The 12,385-nt window shown below is 44.3% G+C and overlaps 1 protein-coding gene across 2 annotated transcripts in view; it reads left to right on the top strand.

Moving 5' to 3' along the window:
* The first annotated feature begins 5,131 nt into the window (after nucleotides 1-5,131).
* The window catches only part of Fam234a (family with sequence similarity 234 member A), a 29,993-nt gene continuing 22,739 nt past the window's right edge, over nucleotides 5,132-12,385 (top strand). The window contains exon 1 of one of the 2 annotated variants that reach the window (XM_027425137.2): nucleotides 5,132-5,341. The gene's annotated coding sequence lies outside the window, so the exon portion shown is untranslated. Of the gene's footprint in view, nucleotides 5,358-12,385 lie in introns of both variants that reach the window. The other variant, XM_027425138.2, reaches the window with a different exon arrangement.

The following is a 12,385-nucleotide window of genomic DNA, read 5'->3' as shown; positions in this document are numbered from 1 at the left end:
GTGTCCCGGGATCCTTCCCCAGCACAGCATAAAATCAGGTATAAGGGGTATTCACATGTTATTACAATAATTGGGAAGTAGGGGCAGGAGGATCAAACATTCAACTTCATCTTCAACTACAGTGACCTTAAGACCAATCTGGACTACATGAGGATTGTCTAGAAAGGAAAAGAAAAAAAAAAGGAAGGAAGGGAGAAAGGGAGGAAGAAAAGAGCTTCCTGAATATGGAGTGTTAAAATGTTACTGATCTAGAGCCAAATTATCATGATCAATCCTTAGTCCTTTTATATTCATTACCTACATCTGAGTTTGACCTATTGGTGGGTCTCTGTGAGTTAGAAATCAGTCTGTCTTACATAGGGAGGTCCAGGCAAGCCAGAGCCACAGGCCAACCAAGGCTACATAGTGAACCATATGTGTCTCAATGTATGGCTTTATATGTTTTTGGTTAACTATAAAAATTTCATGAGCCAGGCTTGGCATCACATGCCTTTAATCCCAGGACTCAGTGGGCAGAGTCAGGCAGATCTCTGTATGTTGCAGCATATTTATTTAACTGTGCAAAGATGTGTTGCATTTGTTTAACTATGTAAAAATGTGTTGCCTAAGAGACCTGATTGGCCTAATAAAGAACTGAACTGCCAATAGTGAGGGAAGAGGTTTAGGTGGGACTTCCAGGAAAGGAGAGTAAGTAGGAAGAAGACTTTAGGCTAGAAAAAAGAAAGAAAAAGAGGGCAGAGAGATACCAGGGGCCAGACAAATAGATAAGGAGGAAGCAAGAAAGTAGTACACACAGAATGAAAGAAAGGTAAAAGCCCTTGTCAGGTGGTGGTGGCACAAACCTTTAATCCCAGCACTCAGGAGGCAGAGGCAGGAGGATCTCTGTGAGTTCAAGGCCAGCCTGGTCTCCAAACTGAGTGCAGTGCCAGGATAGGCTCCAAAGCTACACAGAGAAACCCTGTCTCGAAAAAAAAAAAAAACAGAGCTAGTTTCAGGACAGCCTACAAAGTCACAGAGAAACCCTGTCTTGAAAAACAAAACAAAACAAAACAAAAAAAGAAAGGTAAAAGCCCAAGGCAAAACTTAGATGAATAGAAATGGGTTAAATTAAGCTAAAAGAGTTAGTGGGACAAGGCTAAGCTAAGGCCAAGCATTCATAATTAATAATATGTCTCTGTGTCTTCATTTGGGTACTGGTTGGTAGCTCAAAGAAAATTCCAACTGCATCTATGAATTCAAGACCAGCCTGGTCTACAGAATGAGTTCCAGTACAGCCAGAGTTATATGAAAGAACCCTGTCCAAAATGAAAGATAAATACGAAAGGCCAAACCAGAGCCATCCTAGAGAAAAAGGGCCAAAACCAGCACTATGTGAAAACCTAACCCCATGACCTGGAAAAGTTGACAGGCAGGAAGGTGAGATAACTACAAAAGCCCCCCCCCCCAAGGGGAGGAATGGGAGACAAATGGCCCTGACCCTATGGGCGTGGAAATCAGGATGCTTGACTCCGTATGATGAAGTAGGAGAACAGAACTTACACAGGAAACAAATGGCTGTCTCGGGCTCCCACTCCAAGTATGCAGCCCCTGCCACCGGAATGCTCTCGACGGCCCGAAGGTGCCTTCGAGCCCCAACCCTATTCCTTTTAACCAGTCACATCAGCACCTATGACCATGCTTGGTCAGTGCTACAGGTGTGGGTGTGTGTGGTGGGTGGGTGCGTGTGCACAAATATATCGATACATGACCCCAGGGCAACCAACCAGAAAAGTTGAGAAACAACTTTTTTTTTTTCCTTTGAGACAGGATTTCTCTGTAGCTCTAGGAGGCTGTCCTGGAACTTGCTCTGTAGACCAGGTTGGCCTTGAATTCACAAAGATCCGAAACAACTTTTATGGGCACAAATGGTACAAGAGATAAACAAACCCCTGGAAAGTCCCCGAATCCCCCTGGACTCTGCAGCCAATCAGCTTCGAACCTGTACCCCTAACCTGTACCCTGTTCTGTGATCTTTGCCTTTATAAACCCCTTGCTTCTGAGGCTCAAGGCATTCTCCTGCAGCTGCTTCAACAGTCTGTGGAACAAGGTCCTTGCCTAGGCTTGAATTCAATAAAGAAACCTTGTGCGATTGCGGTGAGTCGGCTCAGTGGTTAAGAGCACTAACTGCTCTTTCAGAGGACCTGGGTTCAATTCCCAGCACCCACATGGCAGCTCACAACTGTCTGTAATTCCAGTTCCAGGGGACCTGACACCCACGTCAAAGTACCAATGCATATAAAATAAAAATTAATAAATTAAAAAAAGAATAAGACAACCAGTTGACCAATCAATACAAGGCAGGTCTTCCAAGACTGGAGGCACACCAATCCTGAGCCTGTGCGCACCCCTAGACACTCCCCTTACACTGCCCTATAACATCTCTGTCCTGTCGGGCTTTAATCCCAGCACTTGGGAGGCAGAGGCAGGCAGATCTCTGTGAGTTTGAGACCAGCCTGGTCTACAAGATCGAGTTCCAGGACATCCTCCAAAGCCACAGGGAAACTCTGTCTCGAAAACCCAAAAAAAAAAAAAAAAAATCTGTCCCATGGTTTCTTGGGGTCTTTCCCCAGCCATCATCCATGGTGGATGGATGAAAGGCCGGAGCTAATGGGGTTAGCTTGTTAAGCAACTGCAATAAAGACTTATTGCTTTTGCTTTTGCATGGGGGGGGAGGGGAAGAAGTCCACTAACACAATTTAAAACCAAATTTGAATTTAATTAAATACTGACCAGGTGGATGGGCTCTGGCCAGGTTCATCTGTGGGTTTCCAGAAGATGGCCCTGAATCAAGTTTTGCAGCAGCTTCCGTATTTCTCTGAGGTACCTCCAGTGTATATCCAATCAAGGACAAGCATAGATCCTGGTGTATCCTGTCTGTGAACCTTCTGGCCACATGTGGTCAAGCACATCTAATGCAGAGGGGTCAAACGAAGGAAGTGAAAACATGTGGCTTGGGGCTGGAGAGATGTCTCAGAGGTTAACAGCACAGGCTGCTCTTTCAAAGGTACTAAGTTCAATTCCCAGCAACCACATGGTGACTCACAACTATAATGAAATATGGTGCCCTCTTCTGGCATCCAGGCATACATGCAGGCAGAGCACTGCACATGTAATAAATAAAAAGGAAACATTTGGCTTTTTATCACCCATAAACAATAGCCTCTAACATTTCAGGAACTATCTGTCCTTGGGCAAGGGACTTGCAGATTAGCGAGGCATTCCTTTGTTTGTTTCATTGATCTCTAAGGCATACTAATTAAAACTTAAAATGTAGTATTGGCTCATGCACAGCCCCATTAAATGTTTTCCTTTAGAAGCGCTGCTCTGTTCATTGGTCTCTTCATAGCACTAAAACCGTAAGACAAGGAGCAACCTGATCCTATGTTCTTGTGACATGGTCACTTTTATATTTGACCCAAAAATAAACAATCTCCTATCCCCTTCCAGGCAAGAGCTGTGTCTTTTTGTTGGCAAATTACCAGTCGGTTTCAAAAACAAACAAGAGGCTGAAGGCATGGCTCTGTGGTAACTGCTCCAGTGGAGGACCAGAGTTTAGTTCCCAACACCCAGGTCCAGCAGCTCGCAACTTCCTGCAACCCTAGATCCAGGAAATTTGAGACCCTCATCTGGCTTCAGAGGCACCTGCAGTCACATACACACACATACCCTCCCATAACATACACTTAACTAAAAATAAAATACTTCAAAAAAAAAATAAAGTCAGGTAGTGGTGGTGCATGCCTTTCATCCCAGCACTCAGGAGGCAGAGGCAGGTGGATCTATGTGAATTAGAGGCCAGCCTGGTCTACAGAGTGAGTTCCAGGACAGGCTCCAAAGCTACACAGAGAAACCCTATCTCAAGAAACCAAAAGTAAAATAAAAATAAAATCAAACAACTAGGGCTGGAGAGATAGCTCAGAGGTTAAGAGCACCGGCTGCTCTTCCAGAGGTCCTGAGTTCAATTCCCAGCAACCACTTGGAGGCTCACAACCATCCGTTATGAGATCTGGTGCCCTCTTCTGGTGTGCAGATATACATGGAAGCAGAATGTTGTATACATAATAAATAAATAAAAAAATCAAACAACTAAACAAATATTTTGACAAATATGAGTGACAAGATATTTAGGAATGGTAGCACTTAGGGACATACTGCAAGAAGCCCGTATCAGCTGTTTTTGCTAAAAAACAGCTTGGGCCCACAGGGTAAATGAAAGTAGGATAAGAGCCTAGTATTTCTGCCTTCATTTTGTGTCTGTCTGTCTCCTTTATTCTAACTAAAGGTACATACTGATCATTATCCTAAACCTTTCTACTTGAACCAATCCCAGAAGGAACAAAATCTGGCAGGAACAAACAAAAAAGAAGCTAGGGTTGTATCTGAATTAGTTGAGTGCATACCTACCAAGCACAAGTCCTGGGTTAAATTAACAGCACTGCATAAAACTAGTTTAATGGCACATGCCTGTAATCGCAGTACTCAGGGGGAGTTCAGAATTAGGATTTCAACATCAAGGCCAGCCTGAGCTTTATCAGACCCTGTCTCAAAAACAATAGAAATCTGGTGAGAAGACTCAGTGGGTAAAGGTTCTTGCCAAGCAATTGTGCAAAAACTTGTAACCTTAGTTTGATCTCAGGAACCCACATAAAGGTGGGAGAACCAACTCTACAACGTTGTCCTCTGACCCTCACTCCGTGTCTGTGTGTGCGTAGAGGGAAAAAAATACCGTAGACGTAAGGGCACGGAATGATAAGCAGTCCAGAAAAAAGAACCCTCAGAGAGGTTCTCCTGCTGGCCAGGTGACAGACACCTCCATTCCCAGCTTTCTGGGATCACTATTGCAACATGAGGCCCAAGCCATCACAGTAATACCATGTCAAAACGCTCGGCTCCATCACAAGTCCTCCCTACGCTGGAAAGGAGTAACACCAGATATGGCGCTCGCGTTGCTAAGCAACTAACACCGGCTGCGGGACCGGTCGCTCTGGTACGCCCCTTCCGATGACAGGAAGTGACGCAGCGTACTGGAGGGCGGGACTAGGGCGGGGTCTGCTGCGGGGCAGGTCTAGGGCGGGTCCTGTGGGGGCGTGGCACTCTGTCCTCCAGGCCGGGGAGGGCCTGGGCGGACTGGGGAGGGGCGTTACTGTCCACCGCAGTTTGTGCTTCTCCTGCTCTTTCCCTCTCCACCAAGGCCCCCTGGGAATGTGGATCCCTTACTCCAGGAACTGCAGTTGAGCCCGCCTCGGCAGTCCCGGAACACTTACTTAGTGAGGAGCAGGATCTCGTGGACGCGTCCGAGCAGGTCAGGACTCAGCTAGGTAACTCTCACGCTTGACCTCGCTCGGGCCGAAGCCGGATGCGTTCGATCCCCGGGAGCAAGTTGGGGGCCTGGAGCGGGTACGGCCACCCGGAGAGCGGCGCACCGTTCGGGTCGGCCCCGCCTGAGGTCCCAGAGTAGCAGGGTCATTTATGGGGCCTGGCACCCTCGGGCGCGCCGAACTCGCCAAAACTAAACTGTGCTCTGTTCCCTGGAGCGTGCAGTGCTGACCCAGAGCACTAGGGGCCGTAGGTTCAGGTGGACAACTGCTAATCTCCTTAAATTCTGTGGTTCGCTCTTTGGGCCCCGCGAATGAAGTGAGAATCAGTTCACATTCTTCAATTTCAGGGCCGAGGCACTGAAGTGGTGGTGATGGGGATGTCTCCGTCCCCCACCCTCACAGCTCTTCTACCTGATGTTTGTGCTTTTAACGCTATCACCGCCTGCCTCCTCCTGATGCCTTGAACTGGAAGCAATCTTCCTGCTTCAGCCTCTCAAGTGCTAGACTGTTGTTTCTTCTGCACTGACATTTTTCTCACTCCTCCTTCCATTGCCTTCTTGTGTTGCTTATCTCCTGCTTTGTAACAAAGAAACACAAAATTTAATTAATTAAAGCAATCTCTATGCTAGATTGGGTGGTGCATACCTGTAATCCAGAAGTTGAGACTGAGACATAAGAATTTTAAGTTTGAGGTCAGCCACAACTTGAGGTCTTCTCCAAATAAATGCACAAAATAAAACAACCCCTATGATTCAGCACTTTCTGTGGGTTGGGAATCAGATGTCATCTCTCCACCTAGGTGATGAAGGTCCAGTATCTCTCACTAGGGTGGGGGATCTAAATCCAAGATAGCTGACTGAAAAGACCAGTTGCAGGGGTGTTCCATGCCTCCTGAATTGTTCTTGTTTTCTATTGGCAGCTGTCTTCCCTCATAAGGAGTTTTCTGTAAGGGAAGTGGGGTGATAGAAACCACTGTACTTTTTATGACCTGGTTTTGGAAGTCTAACAACCCCTCCACATTCTTTTTGTATTACTAAGTGCAAAGGGAGTAGACACAGCAAAGAGTTTGTGAAATTTGTGTGAGTGCTCGTGCAAGTGTGAGTGCAGGTAGGTGTTCATGTATCAGAGAAGACAACTTGTAGGAGTAGTCTCCACCATATGGATTCCAGGGGGAAATCCTCTTGTCTCCAGTCCTCCAGGAGTGCCAGAGTTGTGTGTCACTAAATGAACTATCACCCCAGTAACCCAACTCTTTTTGGGGGGGAATGGACTTGCTTTTGTTTTGTTTTGTTTTGTTTTTTGTTTTTCAAGATGGTGTTTCTCTGTGTGAATCTCTGGCTGTCCTGTAGTTTGCTCTGTAGACCAGACTGGCCTTGAACTCACAGAGATCCGCCTGCCTCTGCCTCCTGAGTGCTGGGATTAAAGGCATGCACCACCACTGCCCAGAGGGAATGGAGTTTTTTGAGACAAGTTTGCTTTATAATTCCTAGCTGGCCTAGAATTTATGATGTAATGCATGTTGGCTACAAACTTGGGGTGAGACTCTTTGTTCTTTAAAATGCCGGGATTTCAGAAATGTACTACCACGTCCAGCTTGTGAATATATGTTTTTGTTTTTTTTAAGAATTAGTTTTATCTGCATTCATGTTTGTGCACCATGAGCATGCTTGGTGCCTGTGGAGGCCAGAAGAGGGTGTTGGATTGTCCAGAAGAGGAGTTACAAGTGTTTATTGAACAACCATGTGGGTTCTGGGGATCGAACCTGGGTCCTCTGCAAGAGCAGCAAATGCTCTTTACCTCTGAGCCAATTCTCAAGTCCCTTGTGATTGTATTTTAAAACTATGCTGTTAATCACACCTGTAGGAAAGAGTATCTACTAATTCCTCTTAACTGCAGCTGAAGTTCTACAGCCAGCATTCACAAGAGCATCAGTGTCTGTGAGAATGACCAGTCAGTCGGTCTTGGAATGGGGCTTTTCCGAGGGACGGGAAGTGTTCAGCCCCCAGTATGATGTTGAGCACTTGGGAAAGCAAATTCTCTGTAGAAAATTGAAGTGGTCTTACTAGAGAAAAGCACAGTCATAGTAGTAGAAAGAAGGTACAGGTGTTGTCACATCTGATTGACATCCTCTGTTTAATGTTAGCATTTAAAGTCACCTGGTCCTGCAAGCTATAGATTTCTTTTAAAAGAAATGGTTAATGAACACACATGTTAGTAAATGACTCTCCCAAGAGAGGCTGATGATCATATTAAGGACTAGACACTTATTCAGACATGTTCATGCTTATGACTATTTTCTGCCGGCTACCACTCCACTTTGTCCTTGGGTGGGGTGGGAGGAAGCAGTAACAGTGAATGTCGAGCATCATGGAAAGTGCCCCAGTGGGTTGTTGGCACATCTGGGTTTTACATACAGTAGGAGCAAGTAAAGGAAGAAGGACAGATGAAGGGGCAAGTGCACAACAACAGTATGATGGGGACAAATGGTAGGTATGAGACATGGGGCTGGGATGACAGGCAGCAGGAACCAGGGATGGAAAGACCTGGAGTTAACCAAGGTGTTGACTTTGTTCTGAAGTGGTGATGAGTCATTCTAGAATTGTAACATGACCAGGAGATATTTTTGGAACATTTGAGAGGGCTCCAGAAATCACTGTGAGAAGTTTTAAAATACAACATAAGTGATCGCCATGAGGAGGACCTAGGGCTGTTGAGATGGCTCAGCCCATAAAGACATCTGCCACCAAGCCTAATGGTCTGAGTTTGATTCCCTAGGTTTCACATGGTATAAGGAGAGAACCAATTCCTGCAAGTTGTCCTCCGATTTCCACATATGATGTCTTGTCTATGGCATGCATGTGCCCATACACATATACACACACATTAAATAAAATGAAATAAAAAGATTAAAAGGAGGGGCTAGATTGACAGCATAGATGAGTTAGAATCTACAGGATTTATTAAGTGTCCCAAAATTTACCATGTATCTCTCTCAAAATTGATCTTGAAACCCACACACTTGGTGTGATGTGTTCCCAATCTCACTTGTAAACTCCTTCGTGGAACTTAGATTGTTAGGCTATAACATACAAAAAAAAAAAAAAAAAAAAATGCTGACTCCTAACTAAACCAGAAAGTAGATGCTGATAGTTCATGTGATTTATCTCTGAAGTGGAGTAAATTTTAGAGTAATCATAGGTTGAACATGCAGGAGAAGTGTGTTAGTTCATAGGTGAAAATTACTGGTTATCTTTGACCTCACTCAGTCTTGGTAGTTCATTCACAGAGCCGGTTTGTCTACTTTTATGAATGTATAGATGTATGCATTATGAAAGCTTTAAAAAGTGATGGGGCAACAGGCATGGGGCACAAAACAGTCTTAGCACTTGGGAGGTGGCGCATGCCTTTAATCCCAGCACTCGGGAGGCAGAGGCAGGCAGATCTCTCTGAGTTCGAGACCAGCCTGGTCTACAAGAGCTAGTTCCAGGACAGCCTCCAAAGCCACAGAGAAACCCGGTCTCGAAAAACAAAACAAAACAAAACAAAAAAAGCAAACAAACCCAGAAAAAAAAACAACAAAAAATAATAAGTAAATTGATACAAAGCTTCAAGTAAATTAATGCAAAATTAGACTTATAATTTATCTTAATAATCCCCCTACTAAAAAGAAATAACACCAATTTATAGGGGAATTTCAGAAATAAATGTAATCTAGACTTCAGGGAAGAAAAGTTTATTCCTTGGGCAAATCTATAAGACTATCCAGGAGGGTTTTTCTTCCCAGGTCAGTATGGTCTCTGTGTGCTGTGATATTTGTCTTAGTCAAGGAACCATGACCTTAAAATTTGTTCTCCTCTGAGAAATTATTGTGGCTCTGTTCTTTGTGTTGAGATTGTGCTTTGTAGAGGGAGCCAATAGTTGTTCCCTGTAAACAACTGAACACTATAACTATCTTTGTCTCACATCTGCTTGGCTCAGCTAGAAAACCCAGTGTTGCCTGGTTGGTTGTTGTGGGCATCTGTCTCCAACATCTCATATTTGAATGCACTTAGAACACAGGGACCAGTCTTGGAGGTGGTGCAGGCCATGCAGGGTAAAAGATATTCTTTTGTTCTTTTTTTTGGAAAGGGGGGTTGGTTTTTGAAACAGGTTTTTCTCTATGTAGCCCTTAGTTGTTCTAGAACTCTCTGAGTTTGAGGCCAGCCTTGAACTCAGATATCCACCTGTCTCTGCCTCTTGAGTGCTGGGATTAAATGCGTGTGCCACCACCACCCAGCTTGTTTTTATAAGACAGAATCTTGCTATATAGCCCAGGCTAAATTTCAGCTCCCTGTGATCTCCCTGCCTAAGCATCCTGAGTCCTTTAGTTACTGGTGTGTACGGTCATACCCGGGTGTAAATATATATTTTTAATTATTTGTGTATATGACATTTAGCTTAGGCAAGCATTTGGTCACTCTTGCTGTAAGACTGGTTGGTGATGATAGATTAGGAATCTGTGAAAACTTAGGCTCTGGAACAAGGAGACTGAGATATCTTGGCATCTTTTGTCCAGGACATGCTCCTTAAAATCTTGTGCCCATTTCGATTATATTCAACTGTTCCCTGTGTGTGGCCTGATGGGACACTGCAGACATCTTTCTGCCATAAAATAGCAGTTGATCTGGCAGAAGATGAATATGCAAAGTATGCTTTGAGATGGATGTATACCACAGCACGTGTGAGTTTTAAAAGAAATATACTGAGTTCCCTGGGGCAGGAAGAGGTTAACCAGGGTGTGTGAGTCAAAGCAAACTAATTATAAGACTTAATACTCCTTGAGCTGAGACTTGACAAATGAAATAGAGGGGTAAATCCAGTCTCTCTCTCTCTCTCCCTCTGTCTCTGTCTCTGTCTCTCTCTCTCTCTCTCTCTCTCTCTCGTCTGTGTGTGTGTGTGTGTGTGTGTGTGTGTGTGTAAATAGTAGATAATGAGTGATCAAAGGAAATTCCCAGGAAGGACACAAACTAAACACATGACAAGATAGAAACTAGAACCAAGTAGTGGTTATGCACTGCTTTAAACCCAGCACTCAGGACATATGTAGAGGCAGATGGATCTCTGAATTCAAGGCCAGCGTGGTCTACAGAGTAAGTTTCAGGCCAGCCAAAACTACACAGAGAAACCCTGTGTCAAAAAACAAAAAAGACTCTGGAGATCATGGCTCATGGATCAGATGGCTCAGCAGTTAAGAGTACAGGCTGCTCTTGCAAGGACCCAGTTTGATTCCTGTCACCTATATGGCAACTCATGGCAGTCTGTAACTCCAGTAACAGAGGGTCTAGTTAATATTCTTTTCTGGTTTCTGTGGGCACCAGGCATGAATGAATGTGGTACACAAACATACATTTATCAACTGTGTTTCAGATTAAAGTGCTTAATTTTGAATATTAGATCTTTTTGGCTGACCTCCTTTATTCATTGAAATTTTGGTTAAAAGAATGTTTGAGTTTAGCATGGTGGTATAGGCCTGTAATTCCAGCACTTGAGAGGTAGAAGCAAGAAGATCAAGAATTCAGGGTAAGTTCCAAGCCAGCCCGGGCAAAAAAGGAAGAGGGGACTTGGGAGGTCACTTAGACAGCAAATTACTTACTGTAAAAGCATGAGAACTTGAGTTTGGATCCCCAGAAGGTGGACTCCAGTGTAGACCTCTAGCCTCCACATGCATGTATACACATGCACAATACCACACACACACACACACACACACACCATAGCACTTAGATTTTTACTCAGGTTCTGTGTGTGTGTGTGTGTGTGTGTGTGTGTGTGTGTGTGTGTGTGTAGATAGATAGATAGATAATGTATATATCACCCTTTACTTTTAGACATCAGTGGAATTGCCATTGTTGCTTATTTGCTCTGTCTGTCCTGGGGATTTCAAACCTCCCATAAATATGAAGCAAACGGAATCAGGTTAATTTTTATTTTCAGTTGTCCCTGACTCAGAAGCTCAGAGCCCTTGGGGAATGGGAAGCATATTTTATTTCCTTTCTGTATTCACTGTGTTTATGTGCTACACAAGTTGTTGCACAATTTTATTGCTCTTCCCCACAATCAACATTTTACTCGAGTCATGATAGCCTTCGTACTACTGGATGACAGGTGTGGCAGCCCCATGGACTTGATAGGAACAGTGACTGAGTGTCTGGCTTCCTGATAGTCTGTGGTGCCACGGGATCATCTGCTTGAAAACCTTCATAGGAATTATCTGCTTCAAACTATCATGTTTTGTTCCCCCCTTAAATGATAAATATCTTGGGCCAAGCTCCTGGAGTACAGTCAAAGTGAGGGAGGAGTGATAATATGAACAGAGGAGTCAAGACCATGATGGGGAAACCCACAGAATCATCTGACCTGAGCTAGTGAGAGATCACTGACTTGGGTCTGACAAATAAGGAACCTGCATAAGACCGAACTAGACTCCCTTAATGTAGGTGACAGTGGTACAGCTAGGGCAATATATGAGGCCACTGGCAATGGGTCTAAGATCTAACTCTAATGCACAAACTGACTTAATGGAGCTCATTCTATATGGAGAGATACCTTGCCCAGCCTAGACACAGGGGTGTGGGGGTGGAGAGGTGCCTAGGTCCTTCCTCAAGTAGATGATGGGACAGACTTAGTAGACTTCCTAGGGGAGGCCACACCCTCTCTGAGGAGCAGATGGGAGGTAGGGGAGTGGCAGAGTGGGAGGAGAGGAAGGAAGGGGAACAGGGATTGGAATGTAAAAGATAAATTAATAATATATATATATTGAAAAAATGATATATATCATAGGGTTGGGATGTAGTCTATTAGATGCTTGCTTGTCTGGCATACATAAAGCCCTAGTTTCAACCCCCAATCCCTAATGTGCTGCAAAACGTGTGTGTGTGTGTTTGTACATGTTCACTAGTGTGCATTGGGAGGCTAATTGGCATCAGGTATCTTTCTCAGTTCTCCAACTTATTTTTTAGATTTATTTATTATATGTTTATGAGGGCTTT

The sequence above is a fragment of the Cricetulus griseus genome, chromosome 7 (genome assembly GCF_003668045.3).
Source record: "Cricetulus griseus strain 17A/GY chromosome 7, alternate assembly CriGri-PICRH-1.0, whole genome shotgun sequence".
Taxonomy (NCBI): domain Eukaryota; kingdom Metazoa; phylum Chordata; class Mammalia; order Rodentia; family Cricetidae; genus Cricetulus; species Cricetulus griseus.
This window is presented reverse-complemented; position numbering and strand designations above follow the sequence as displayed.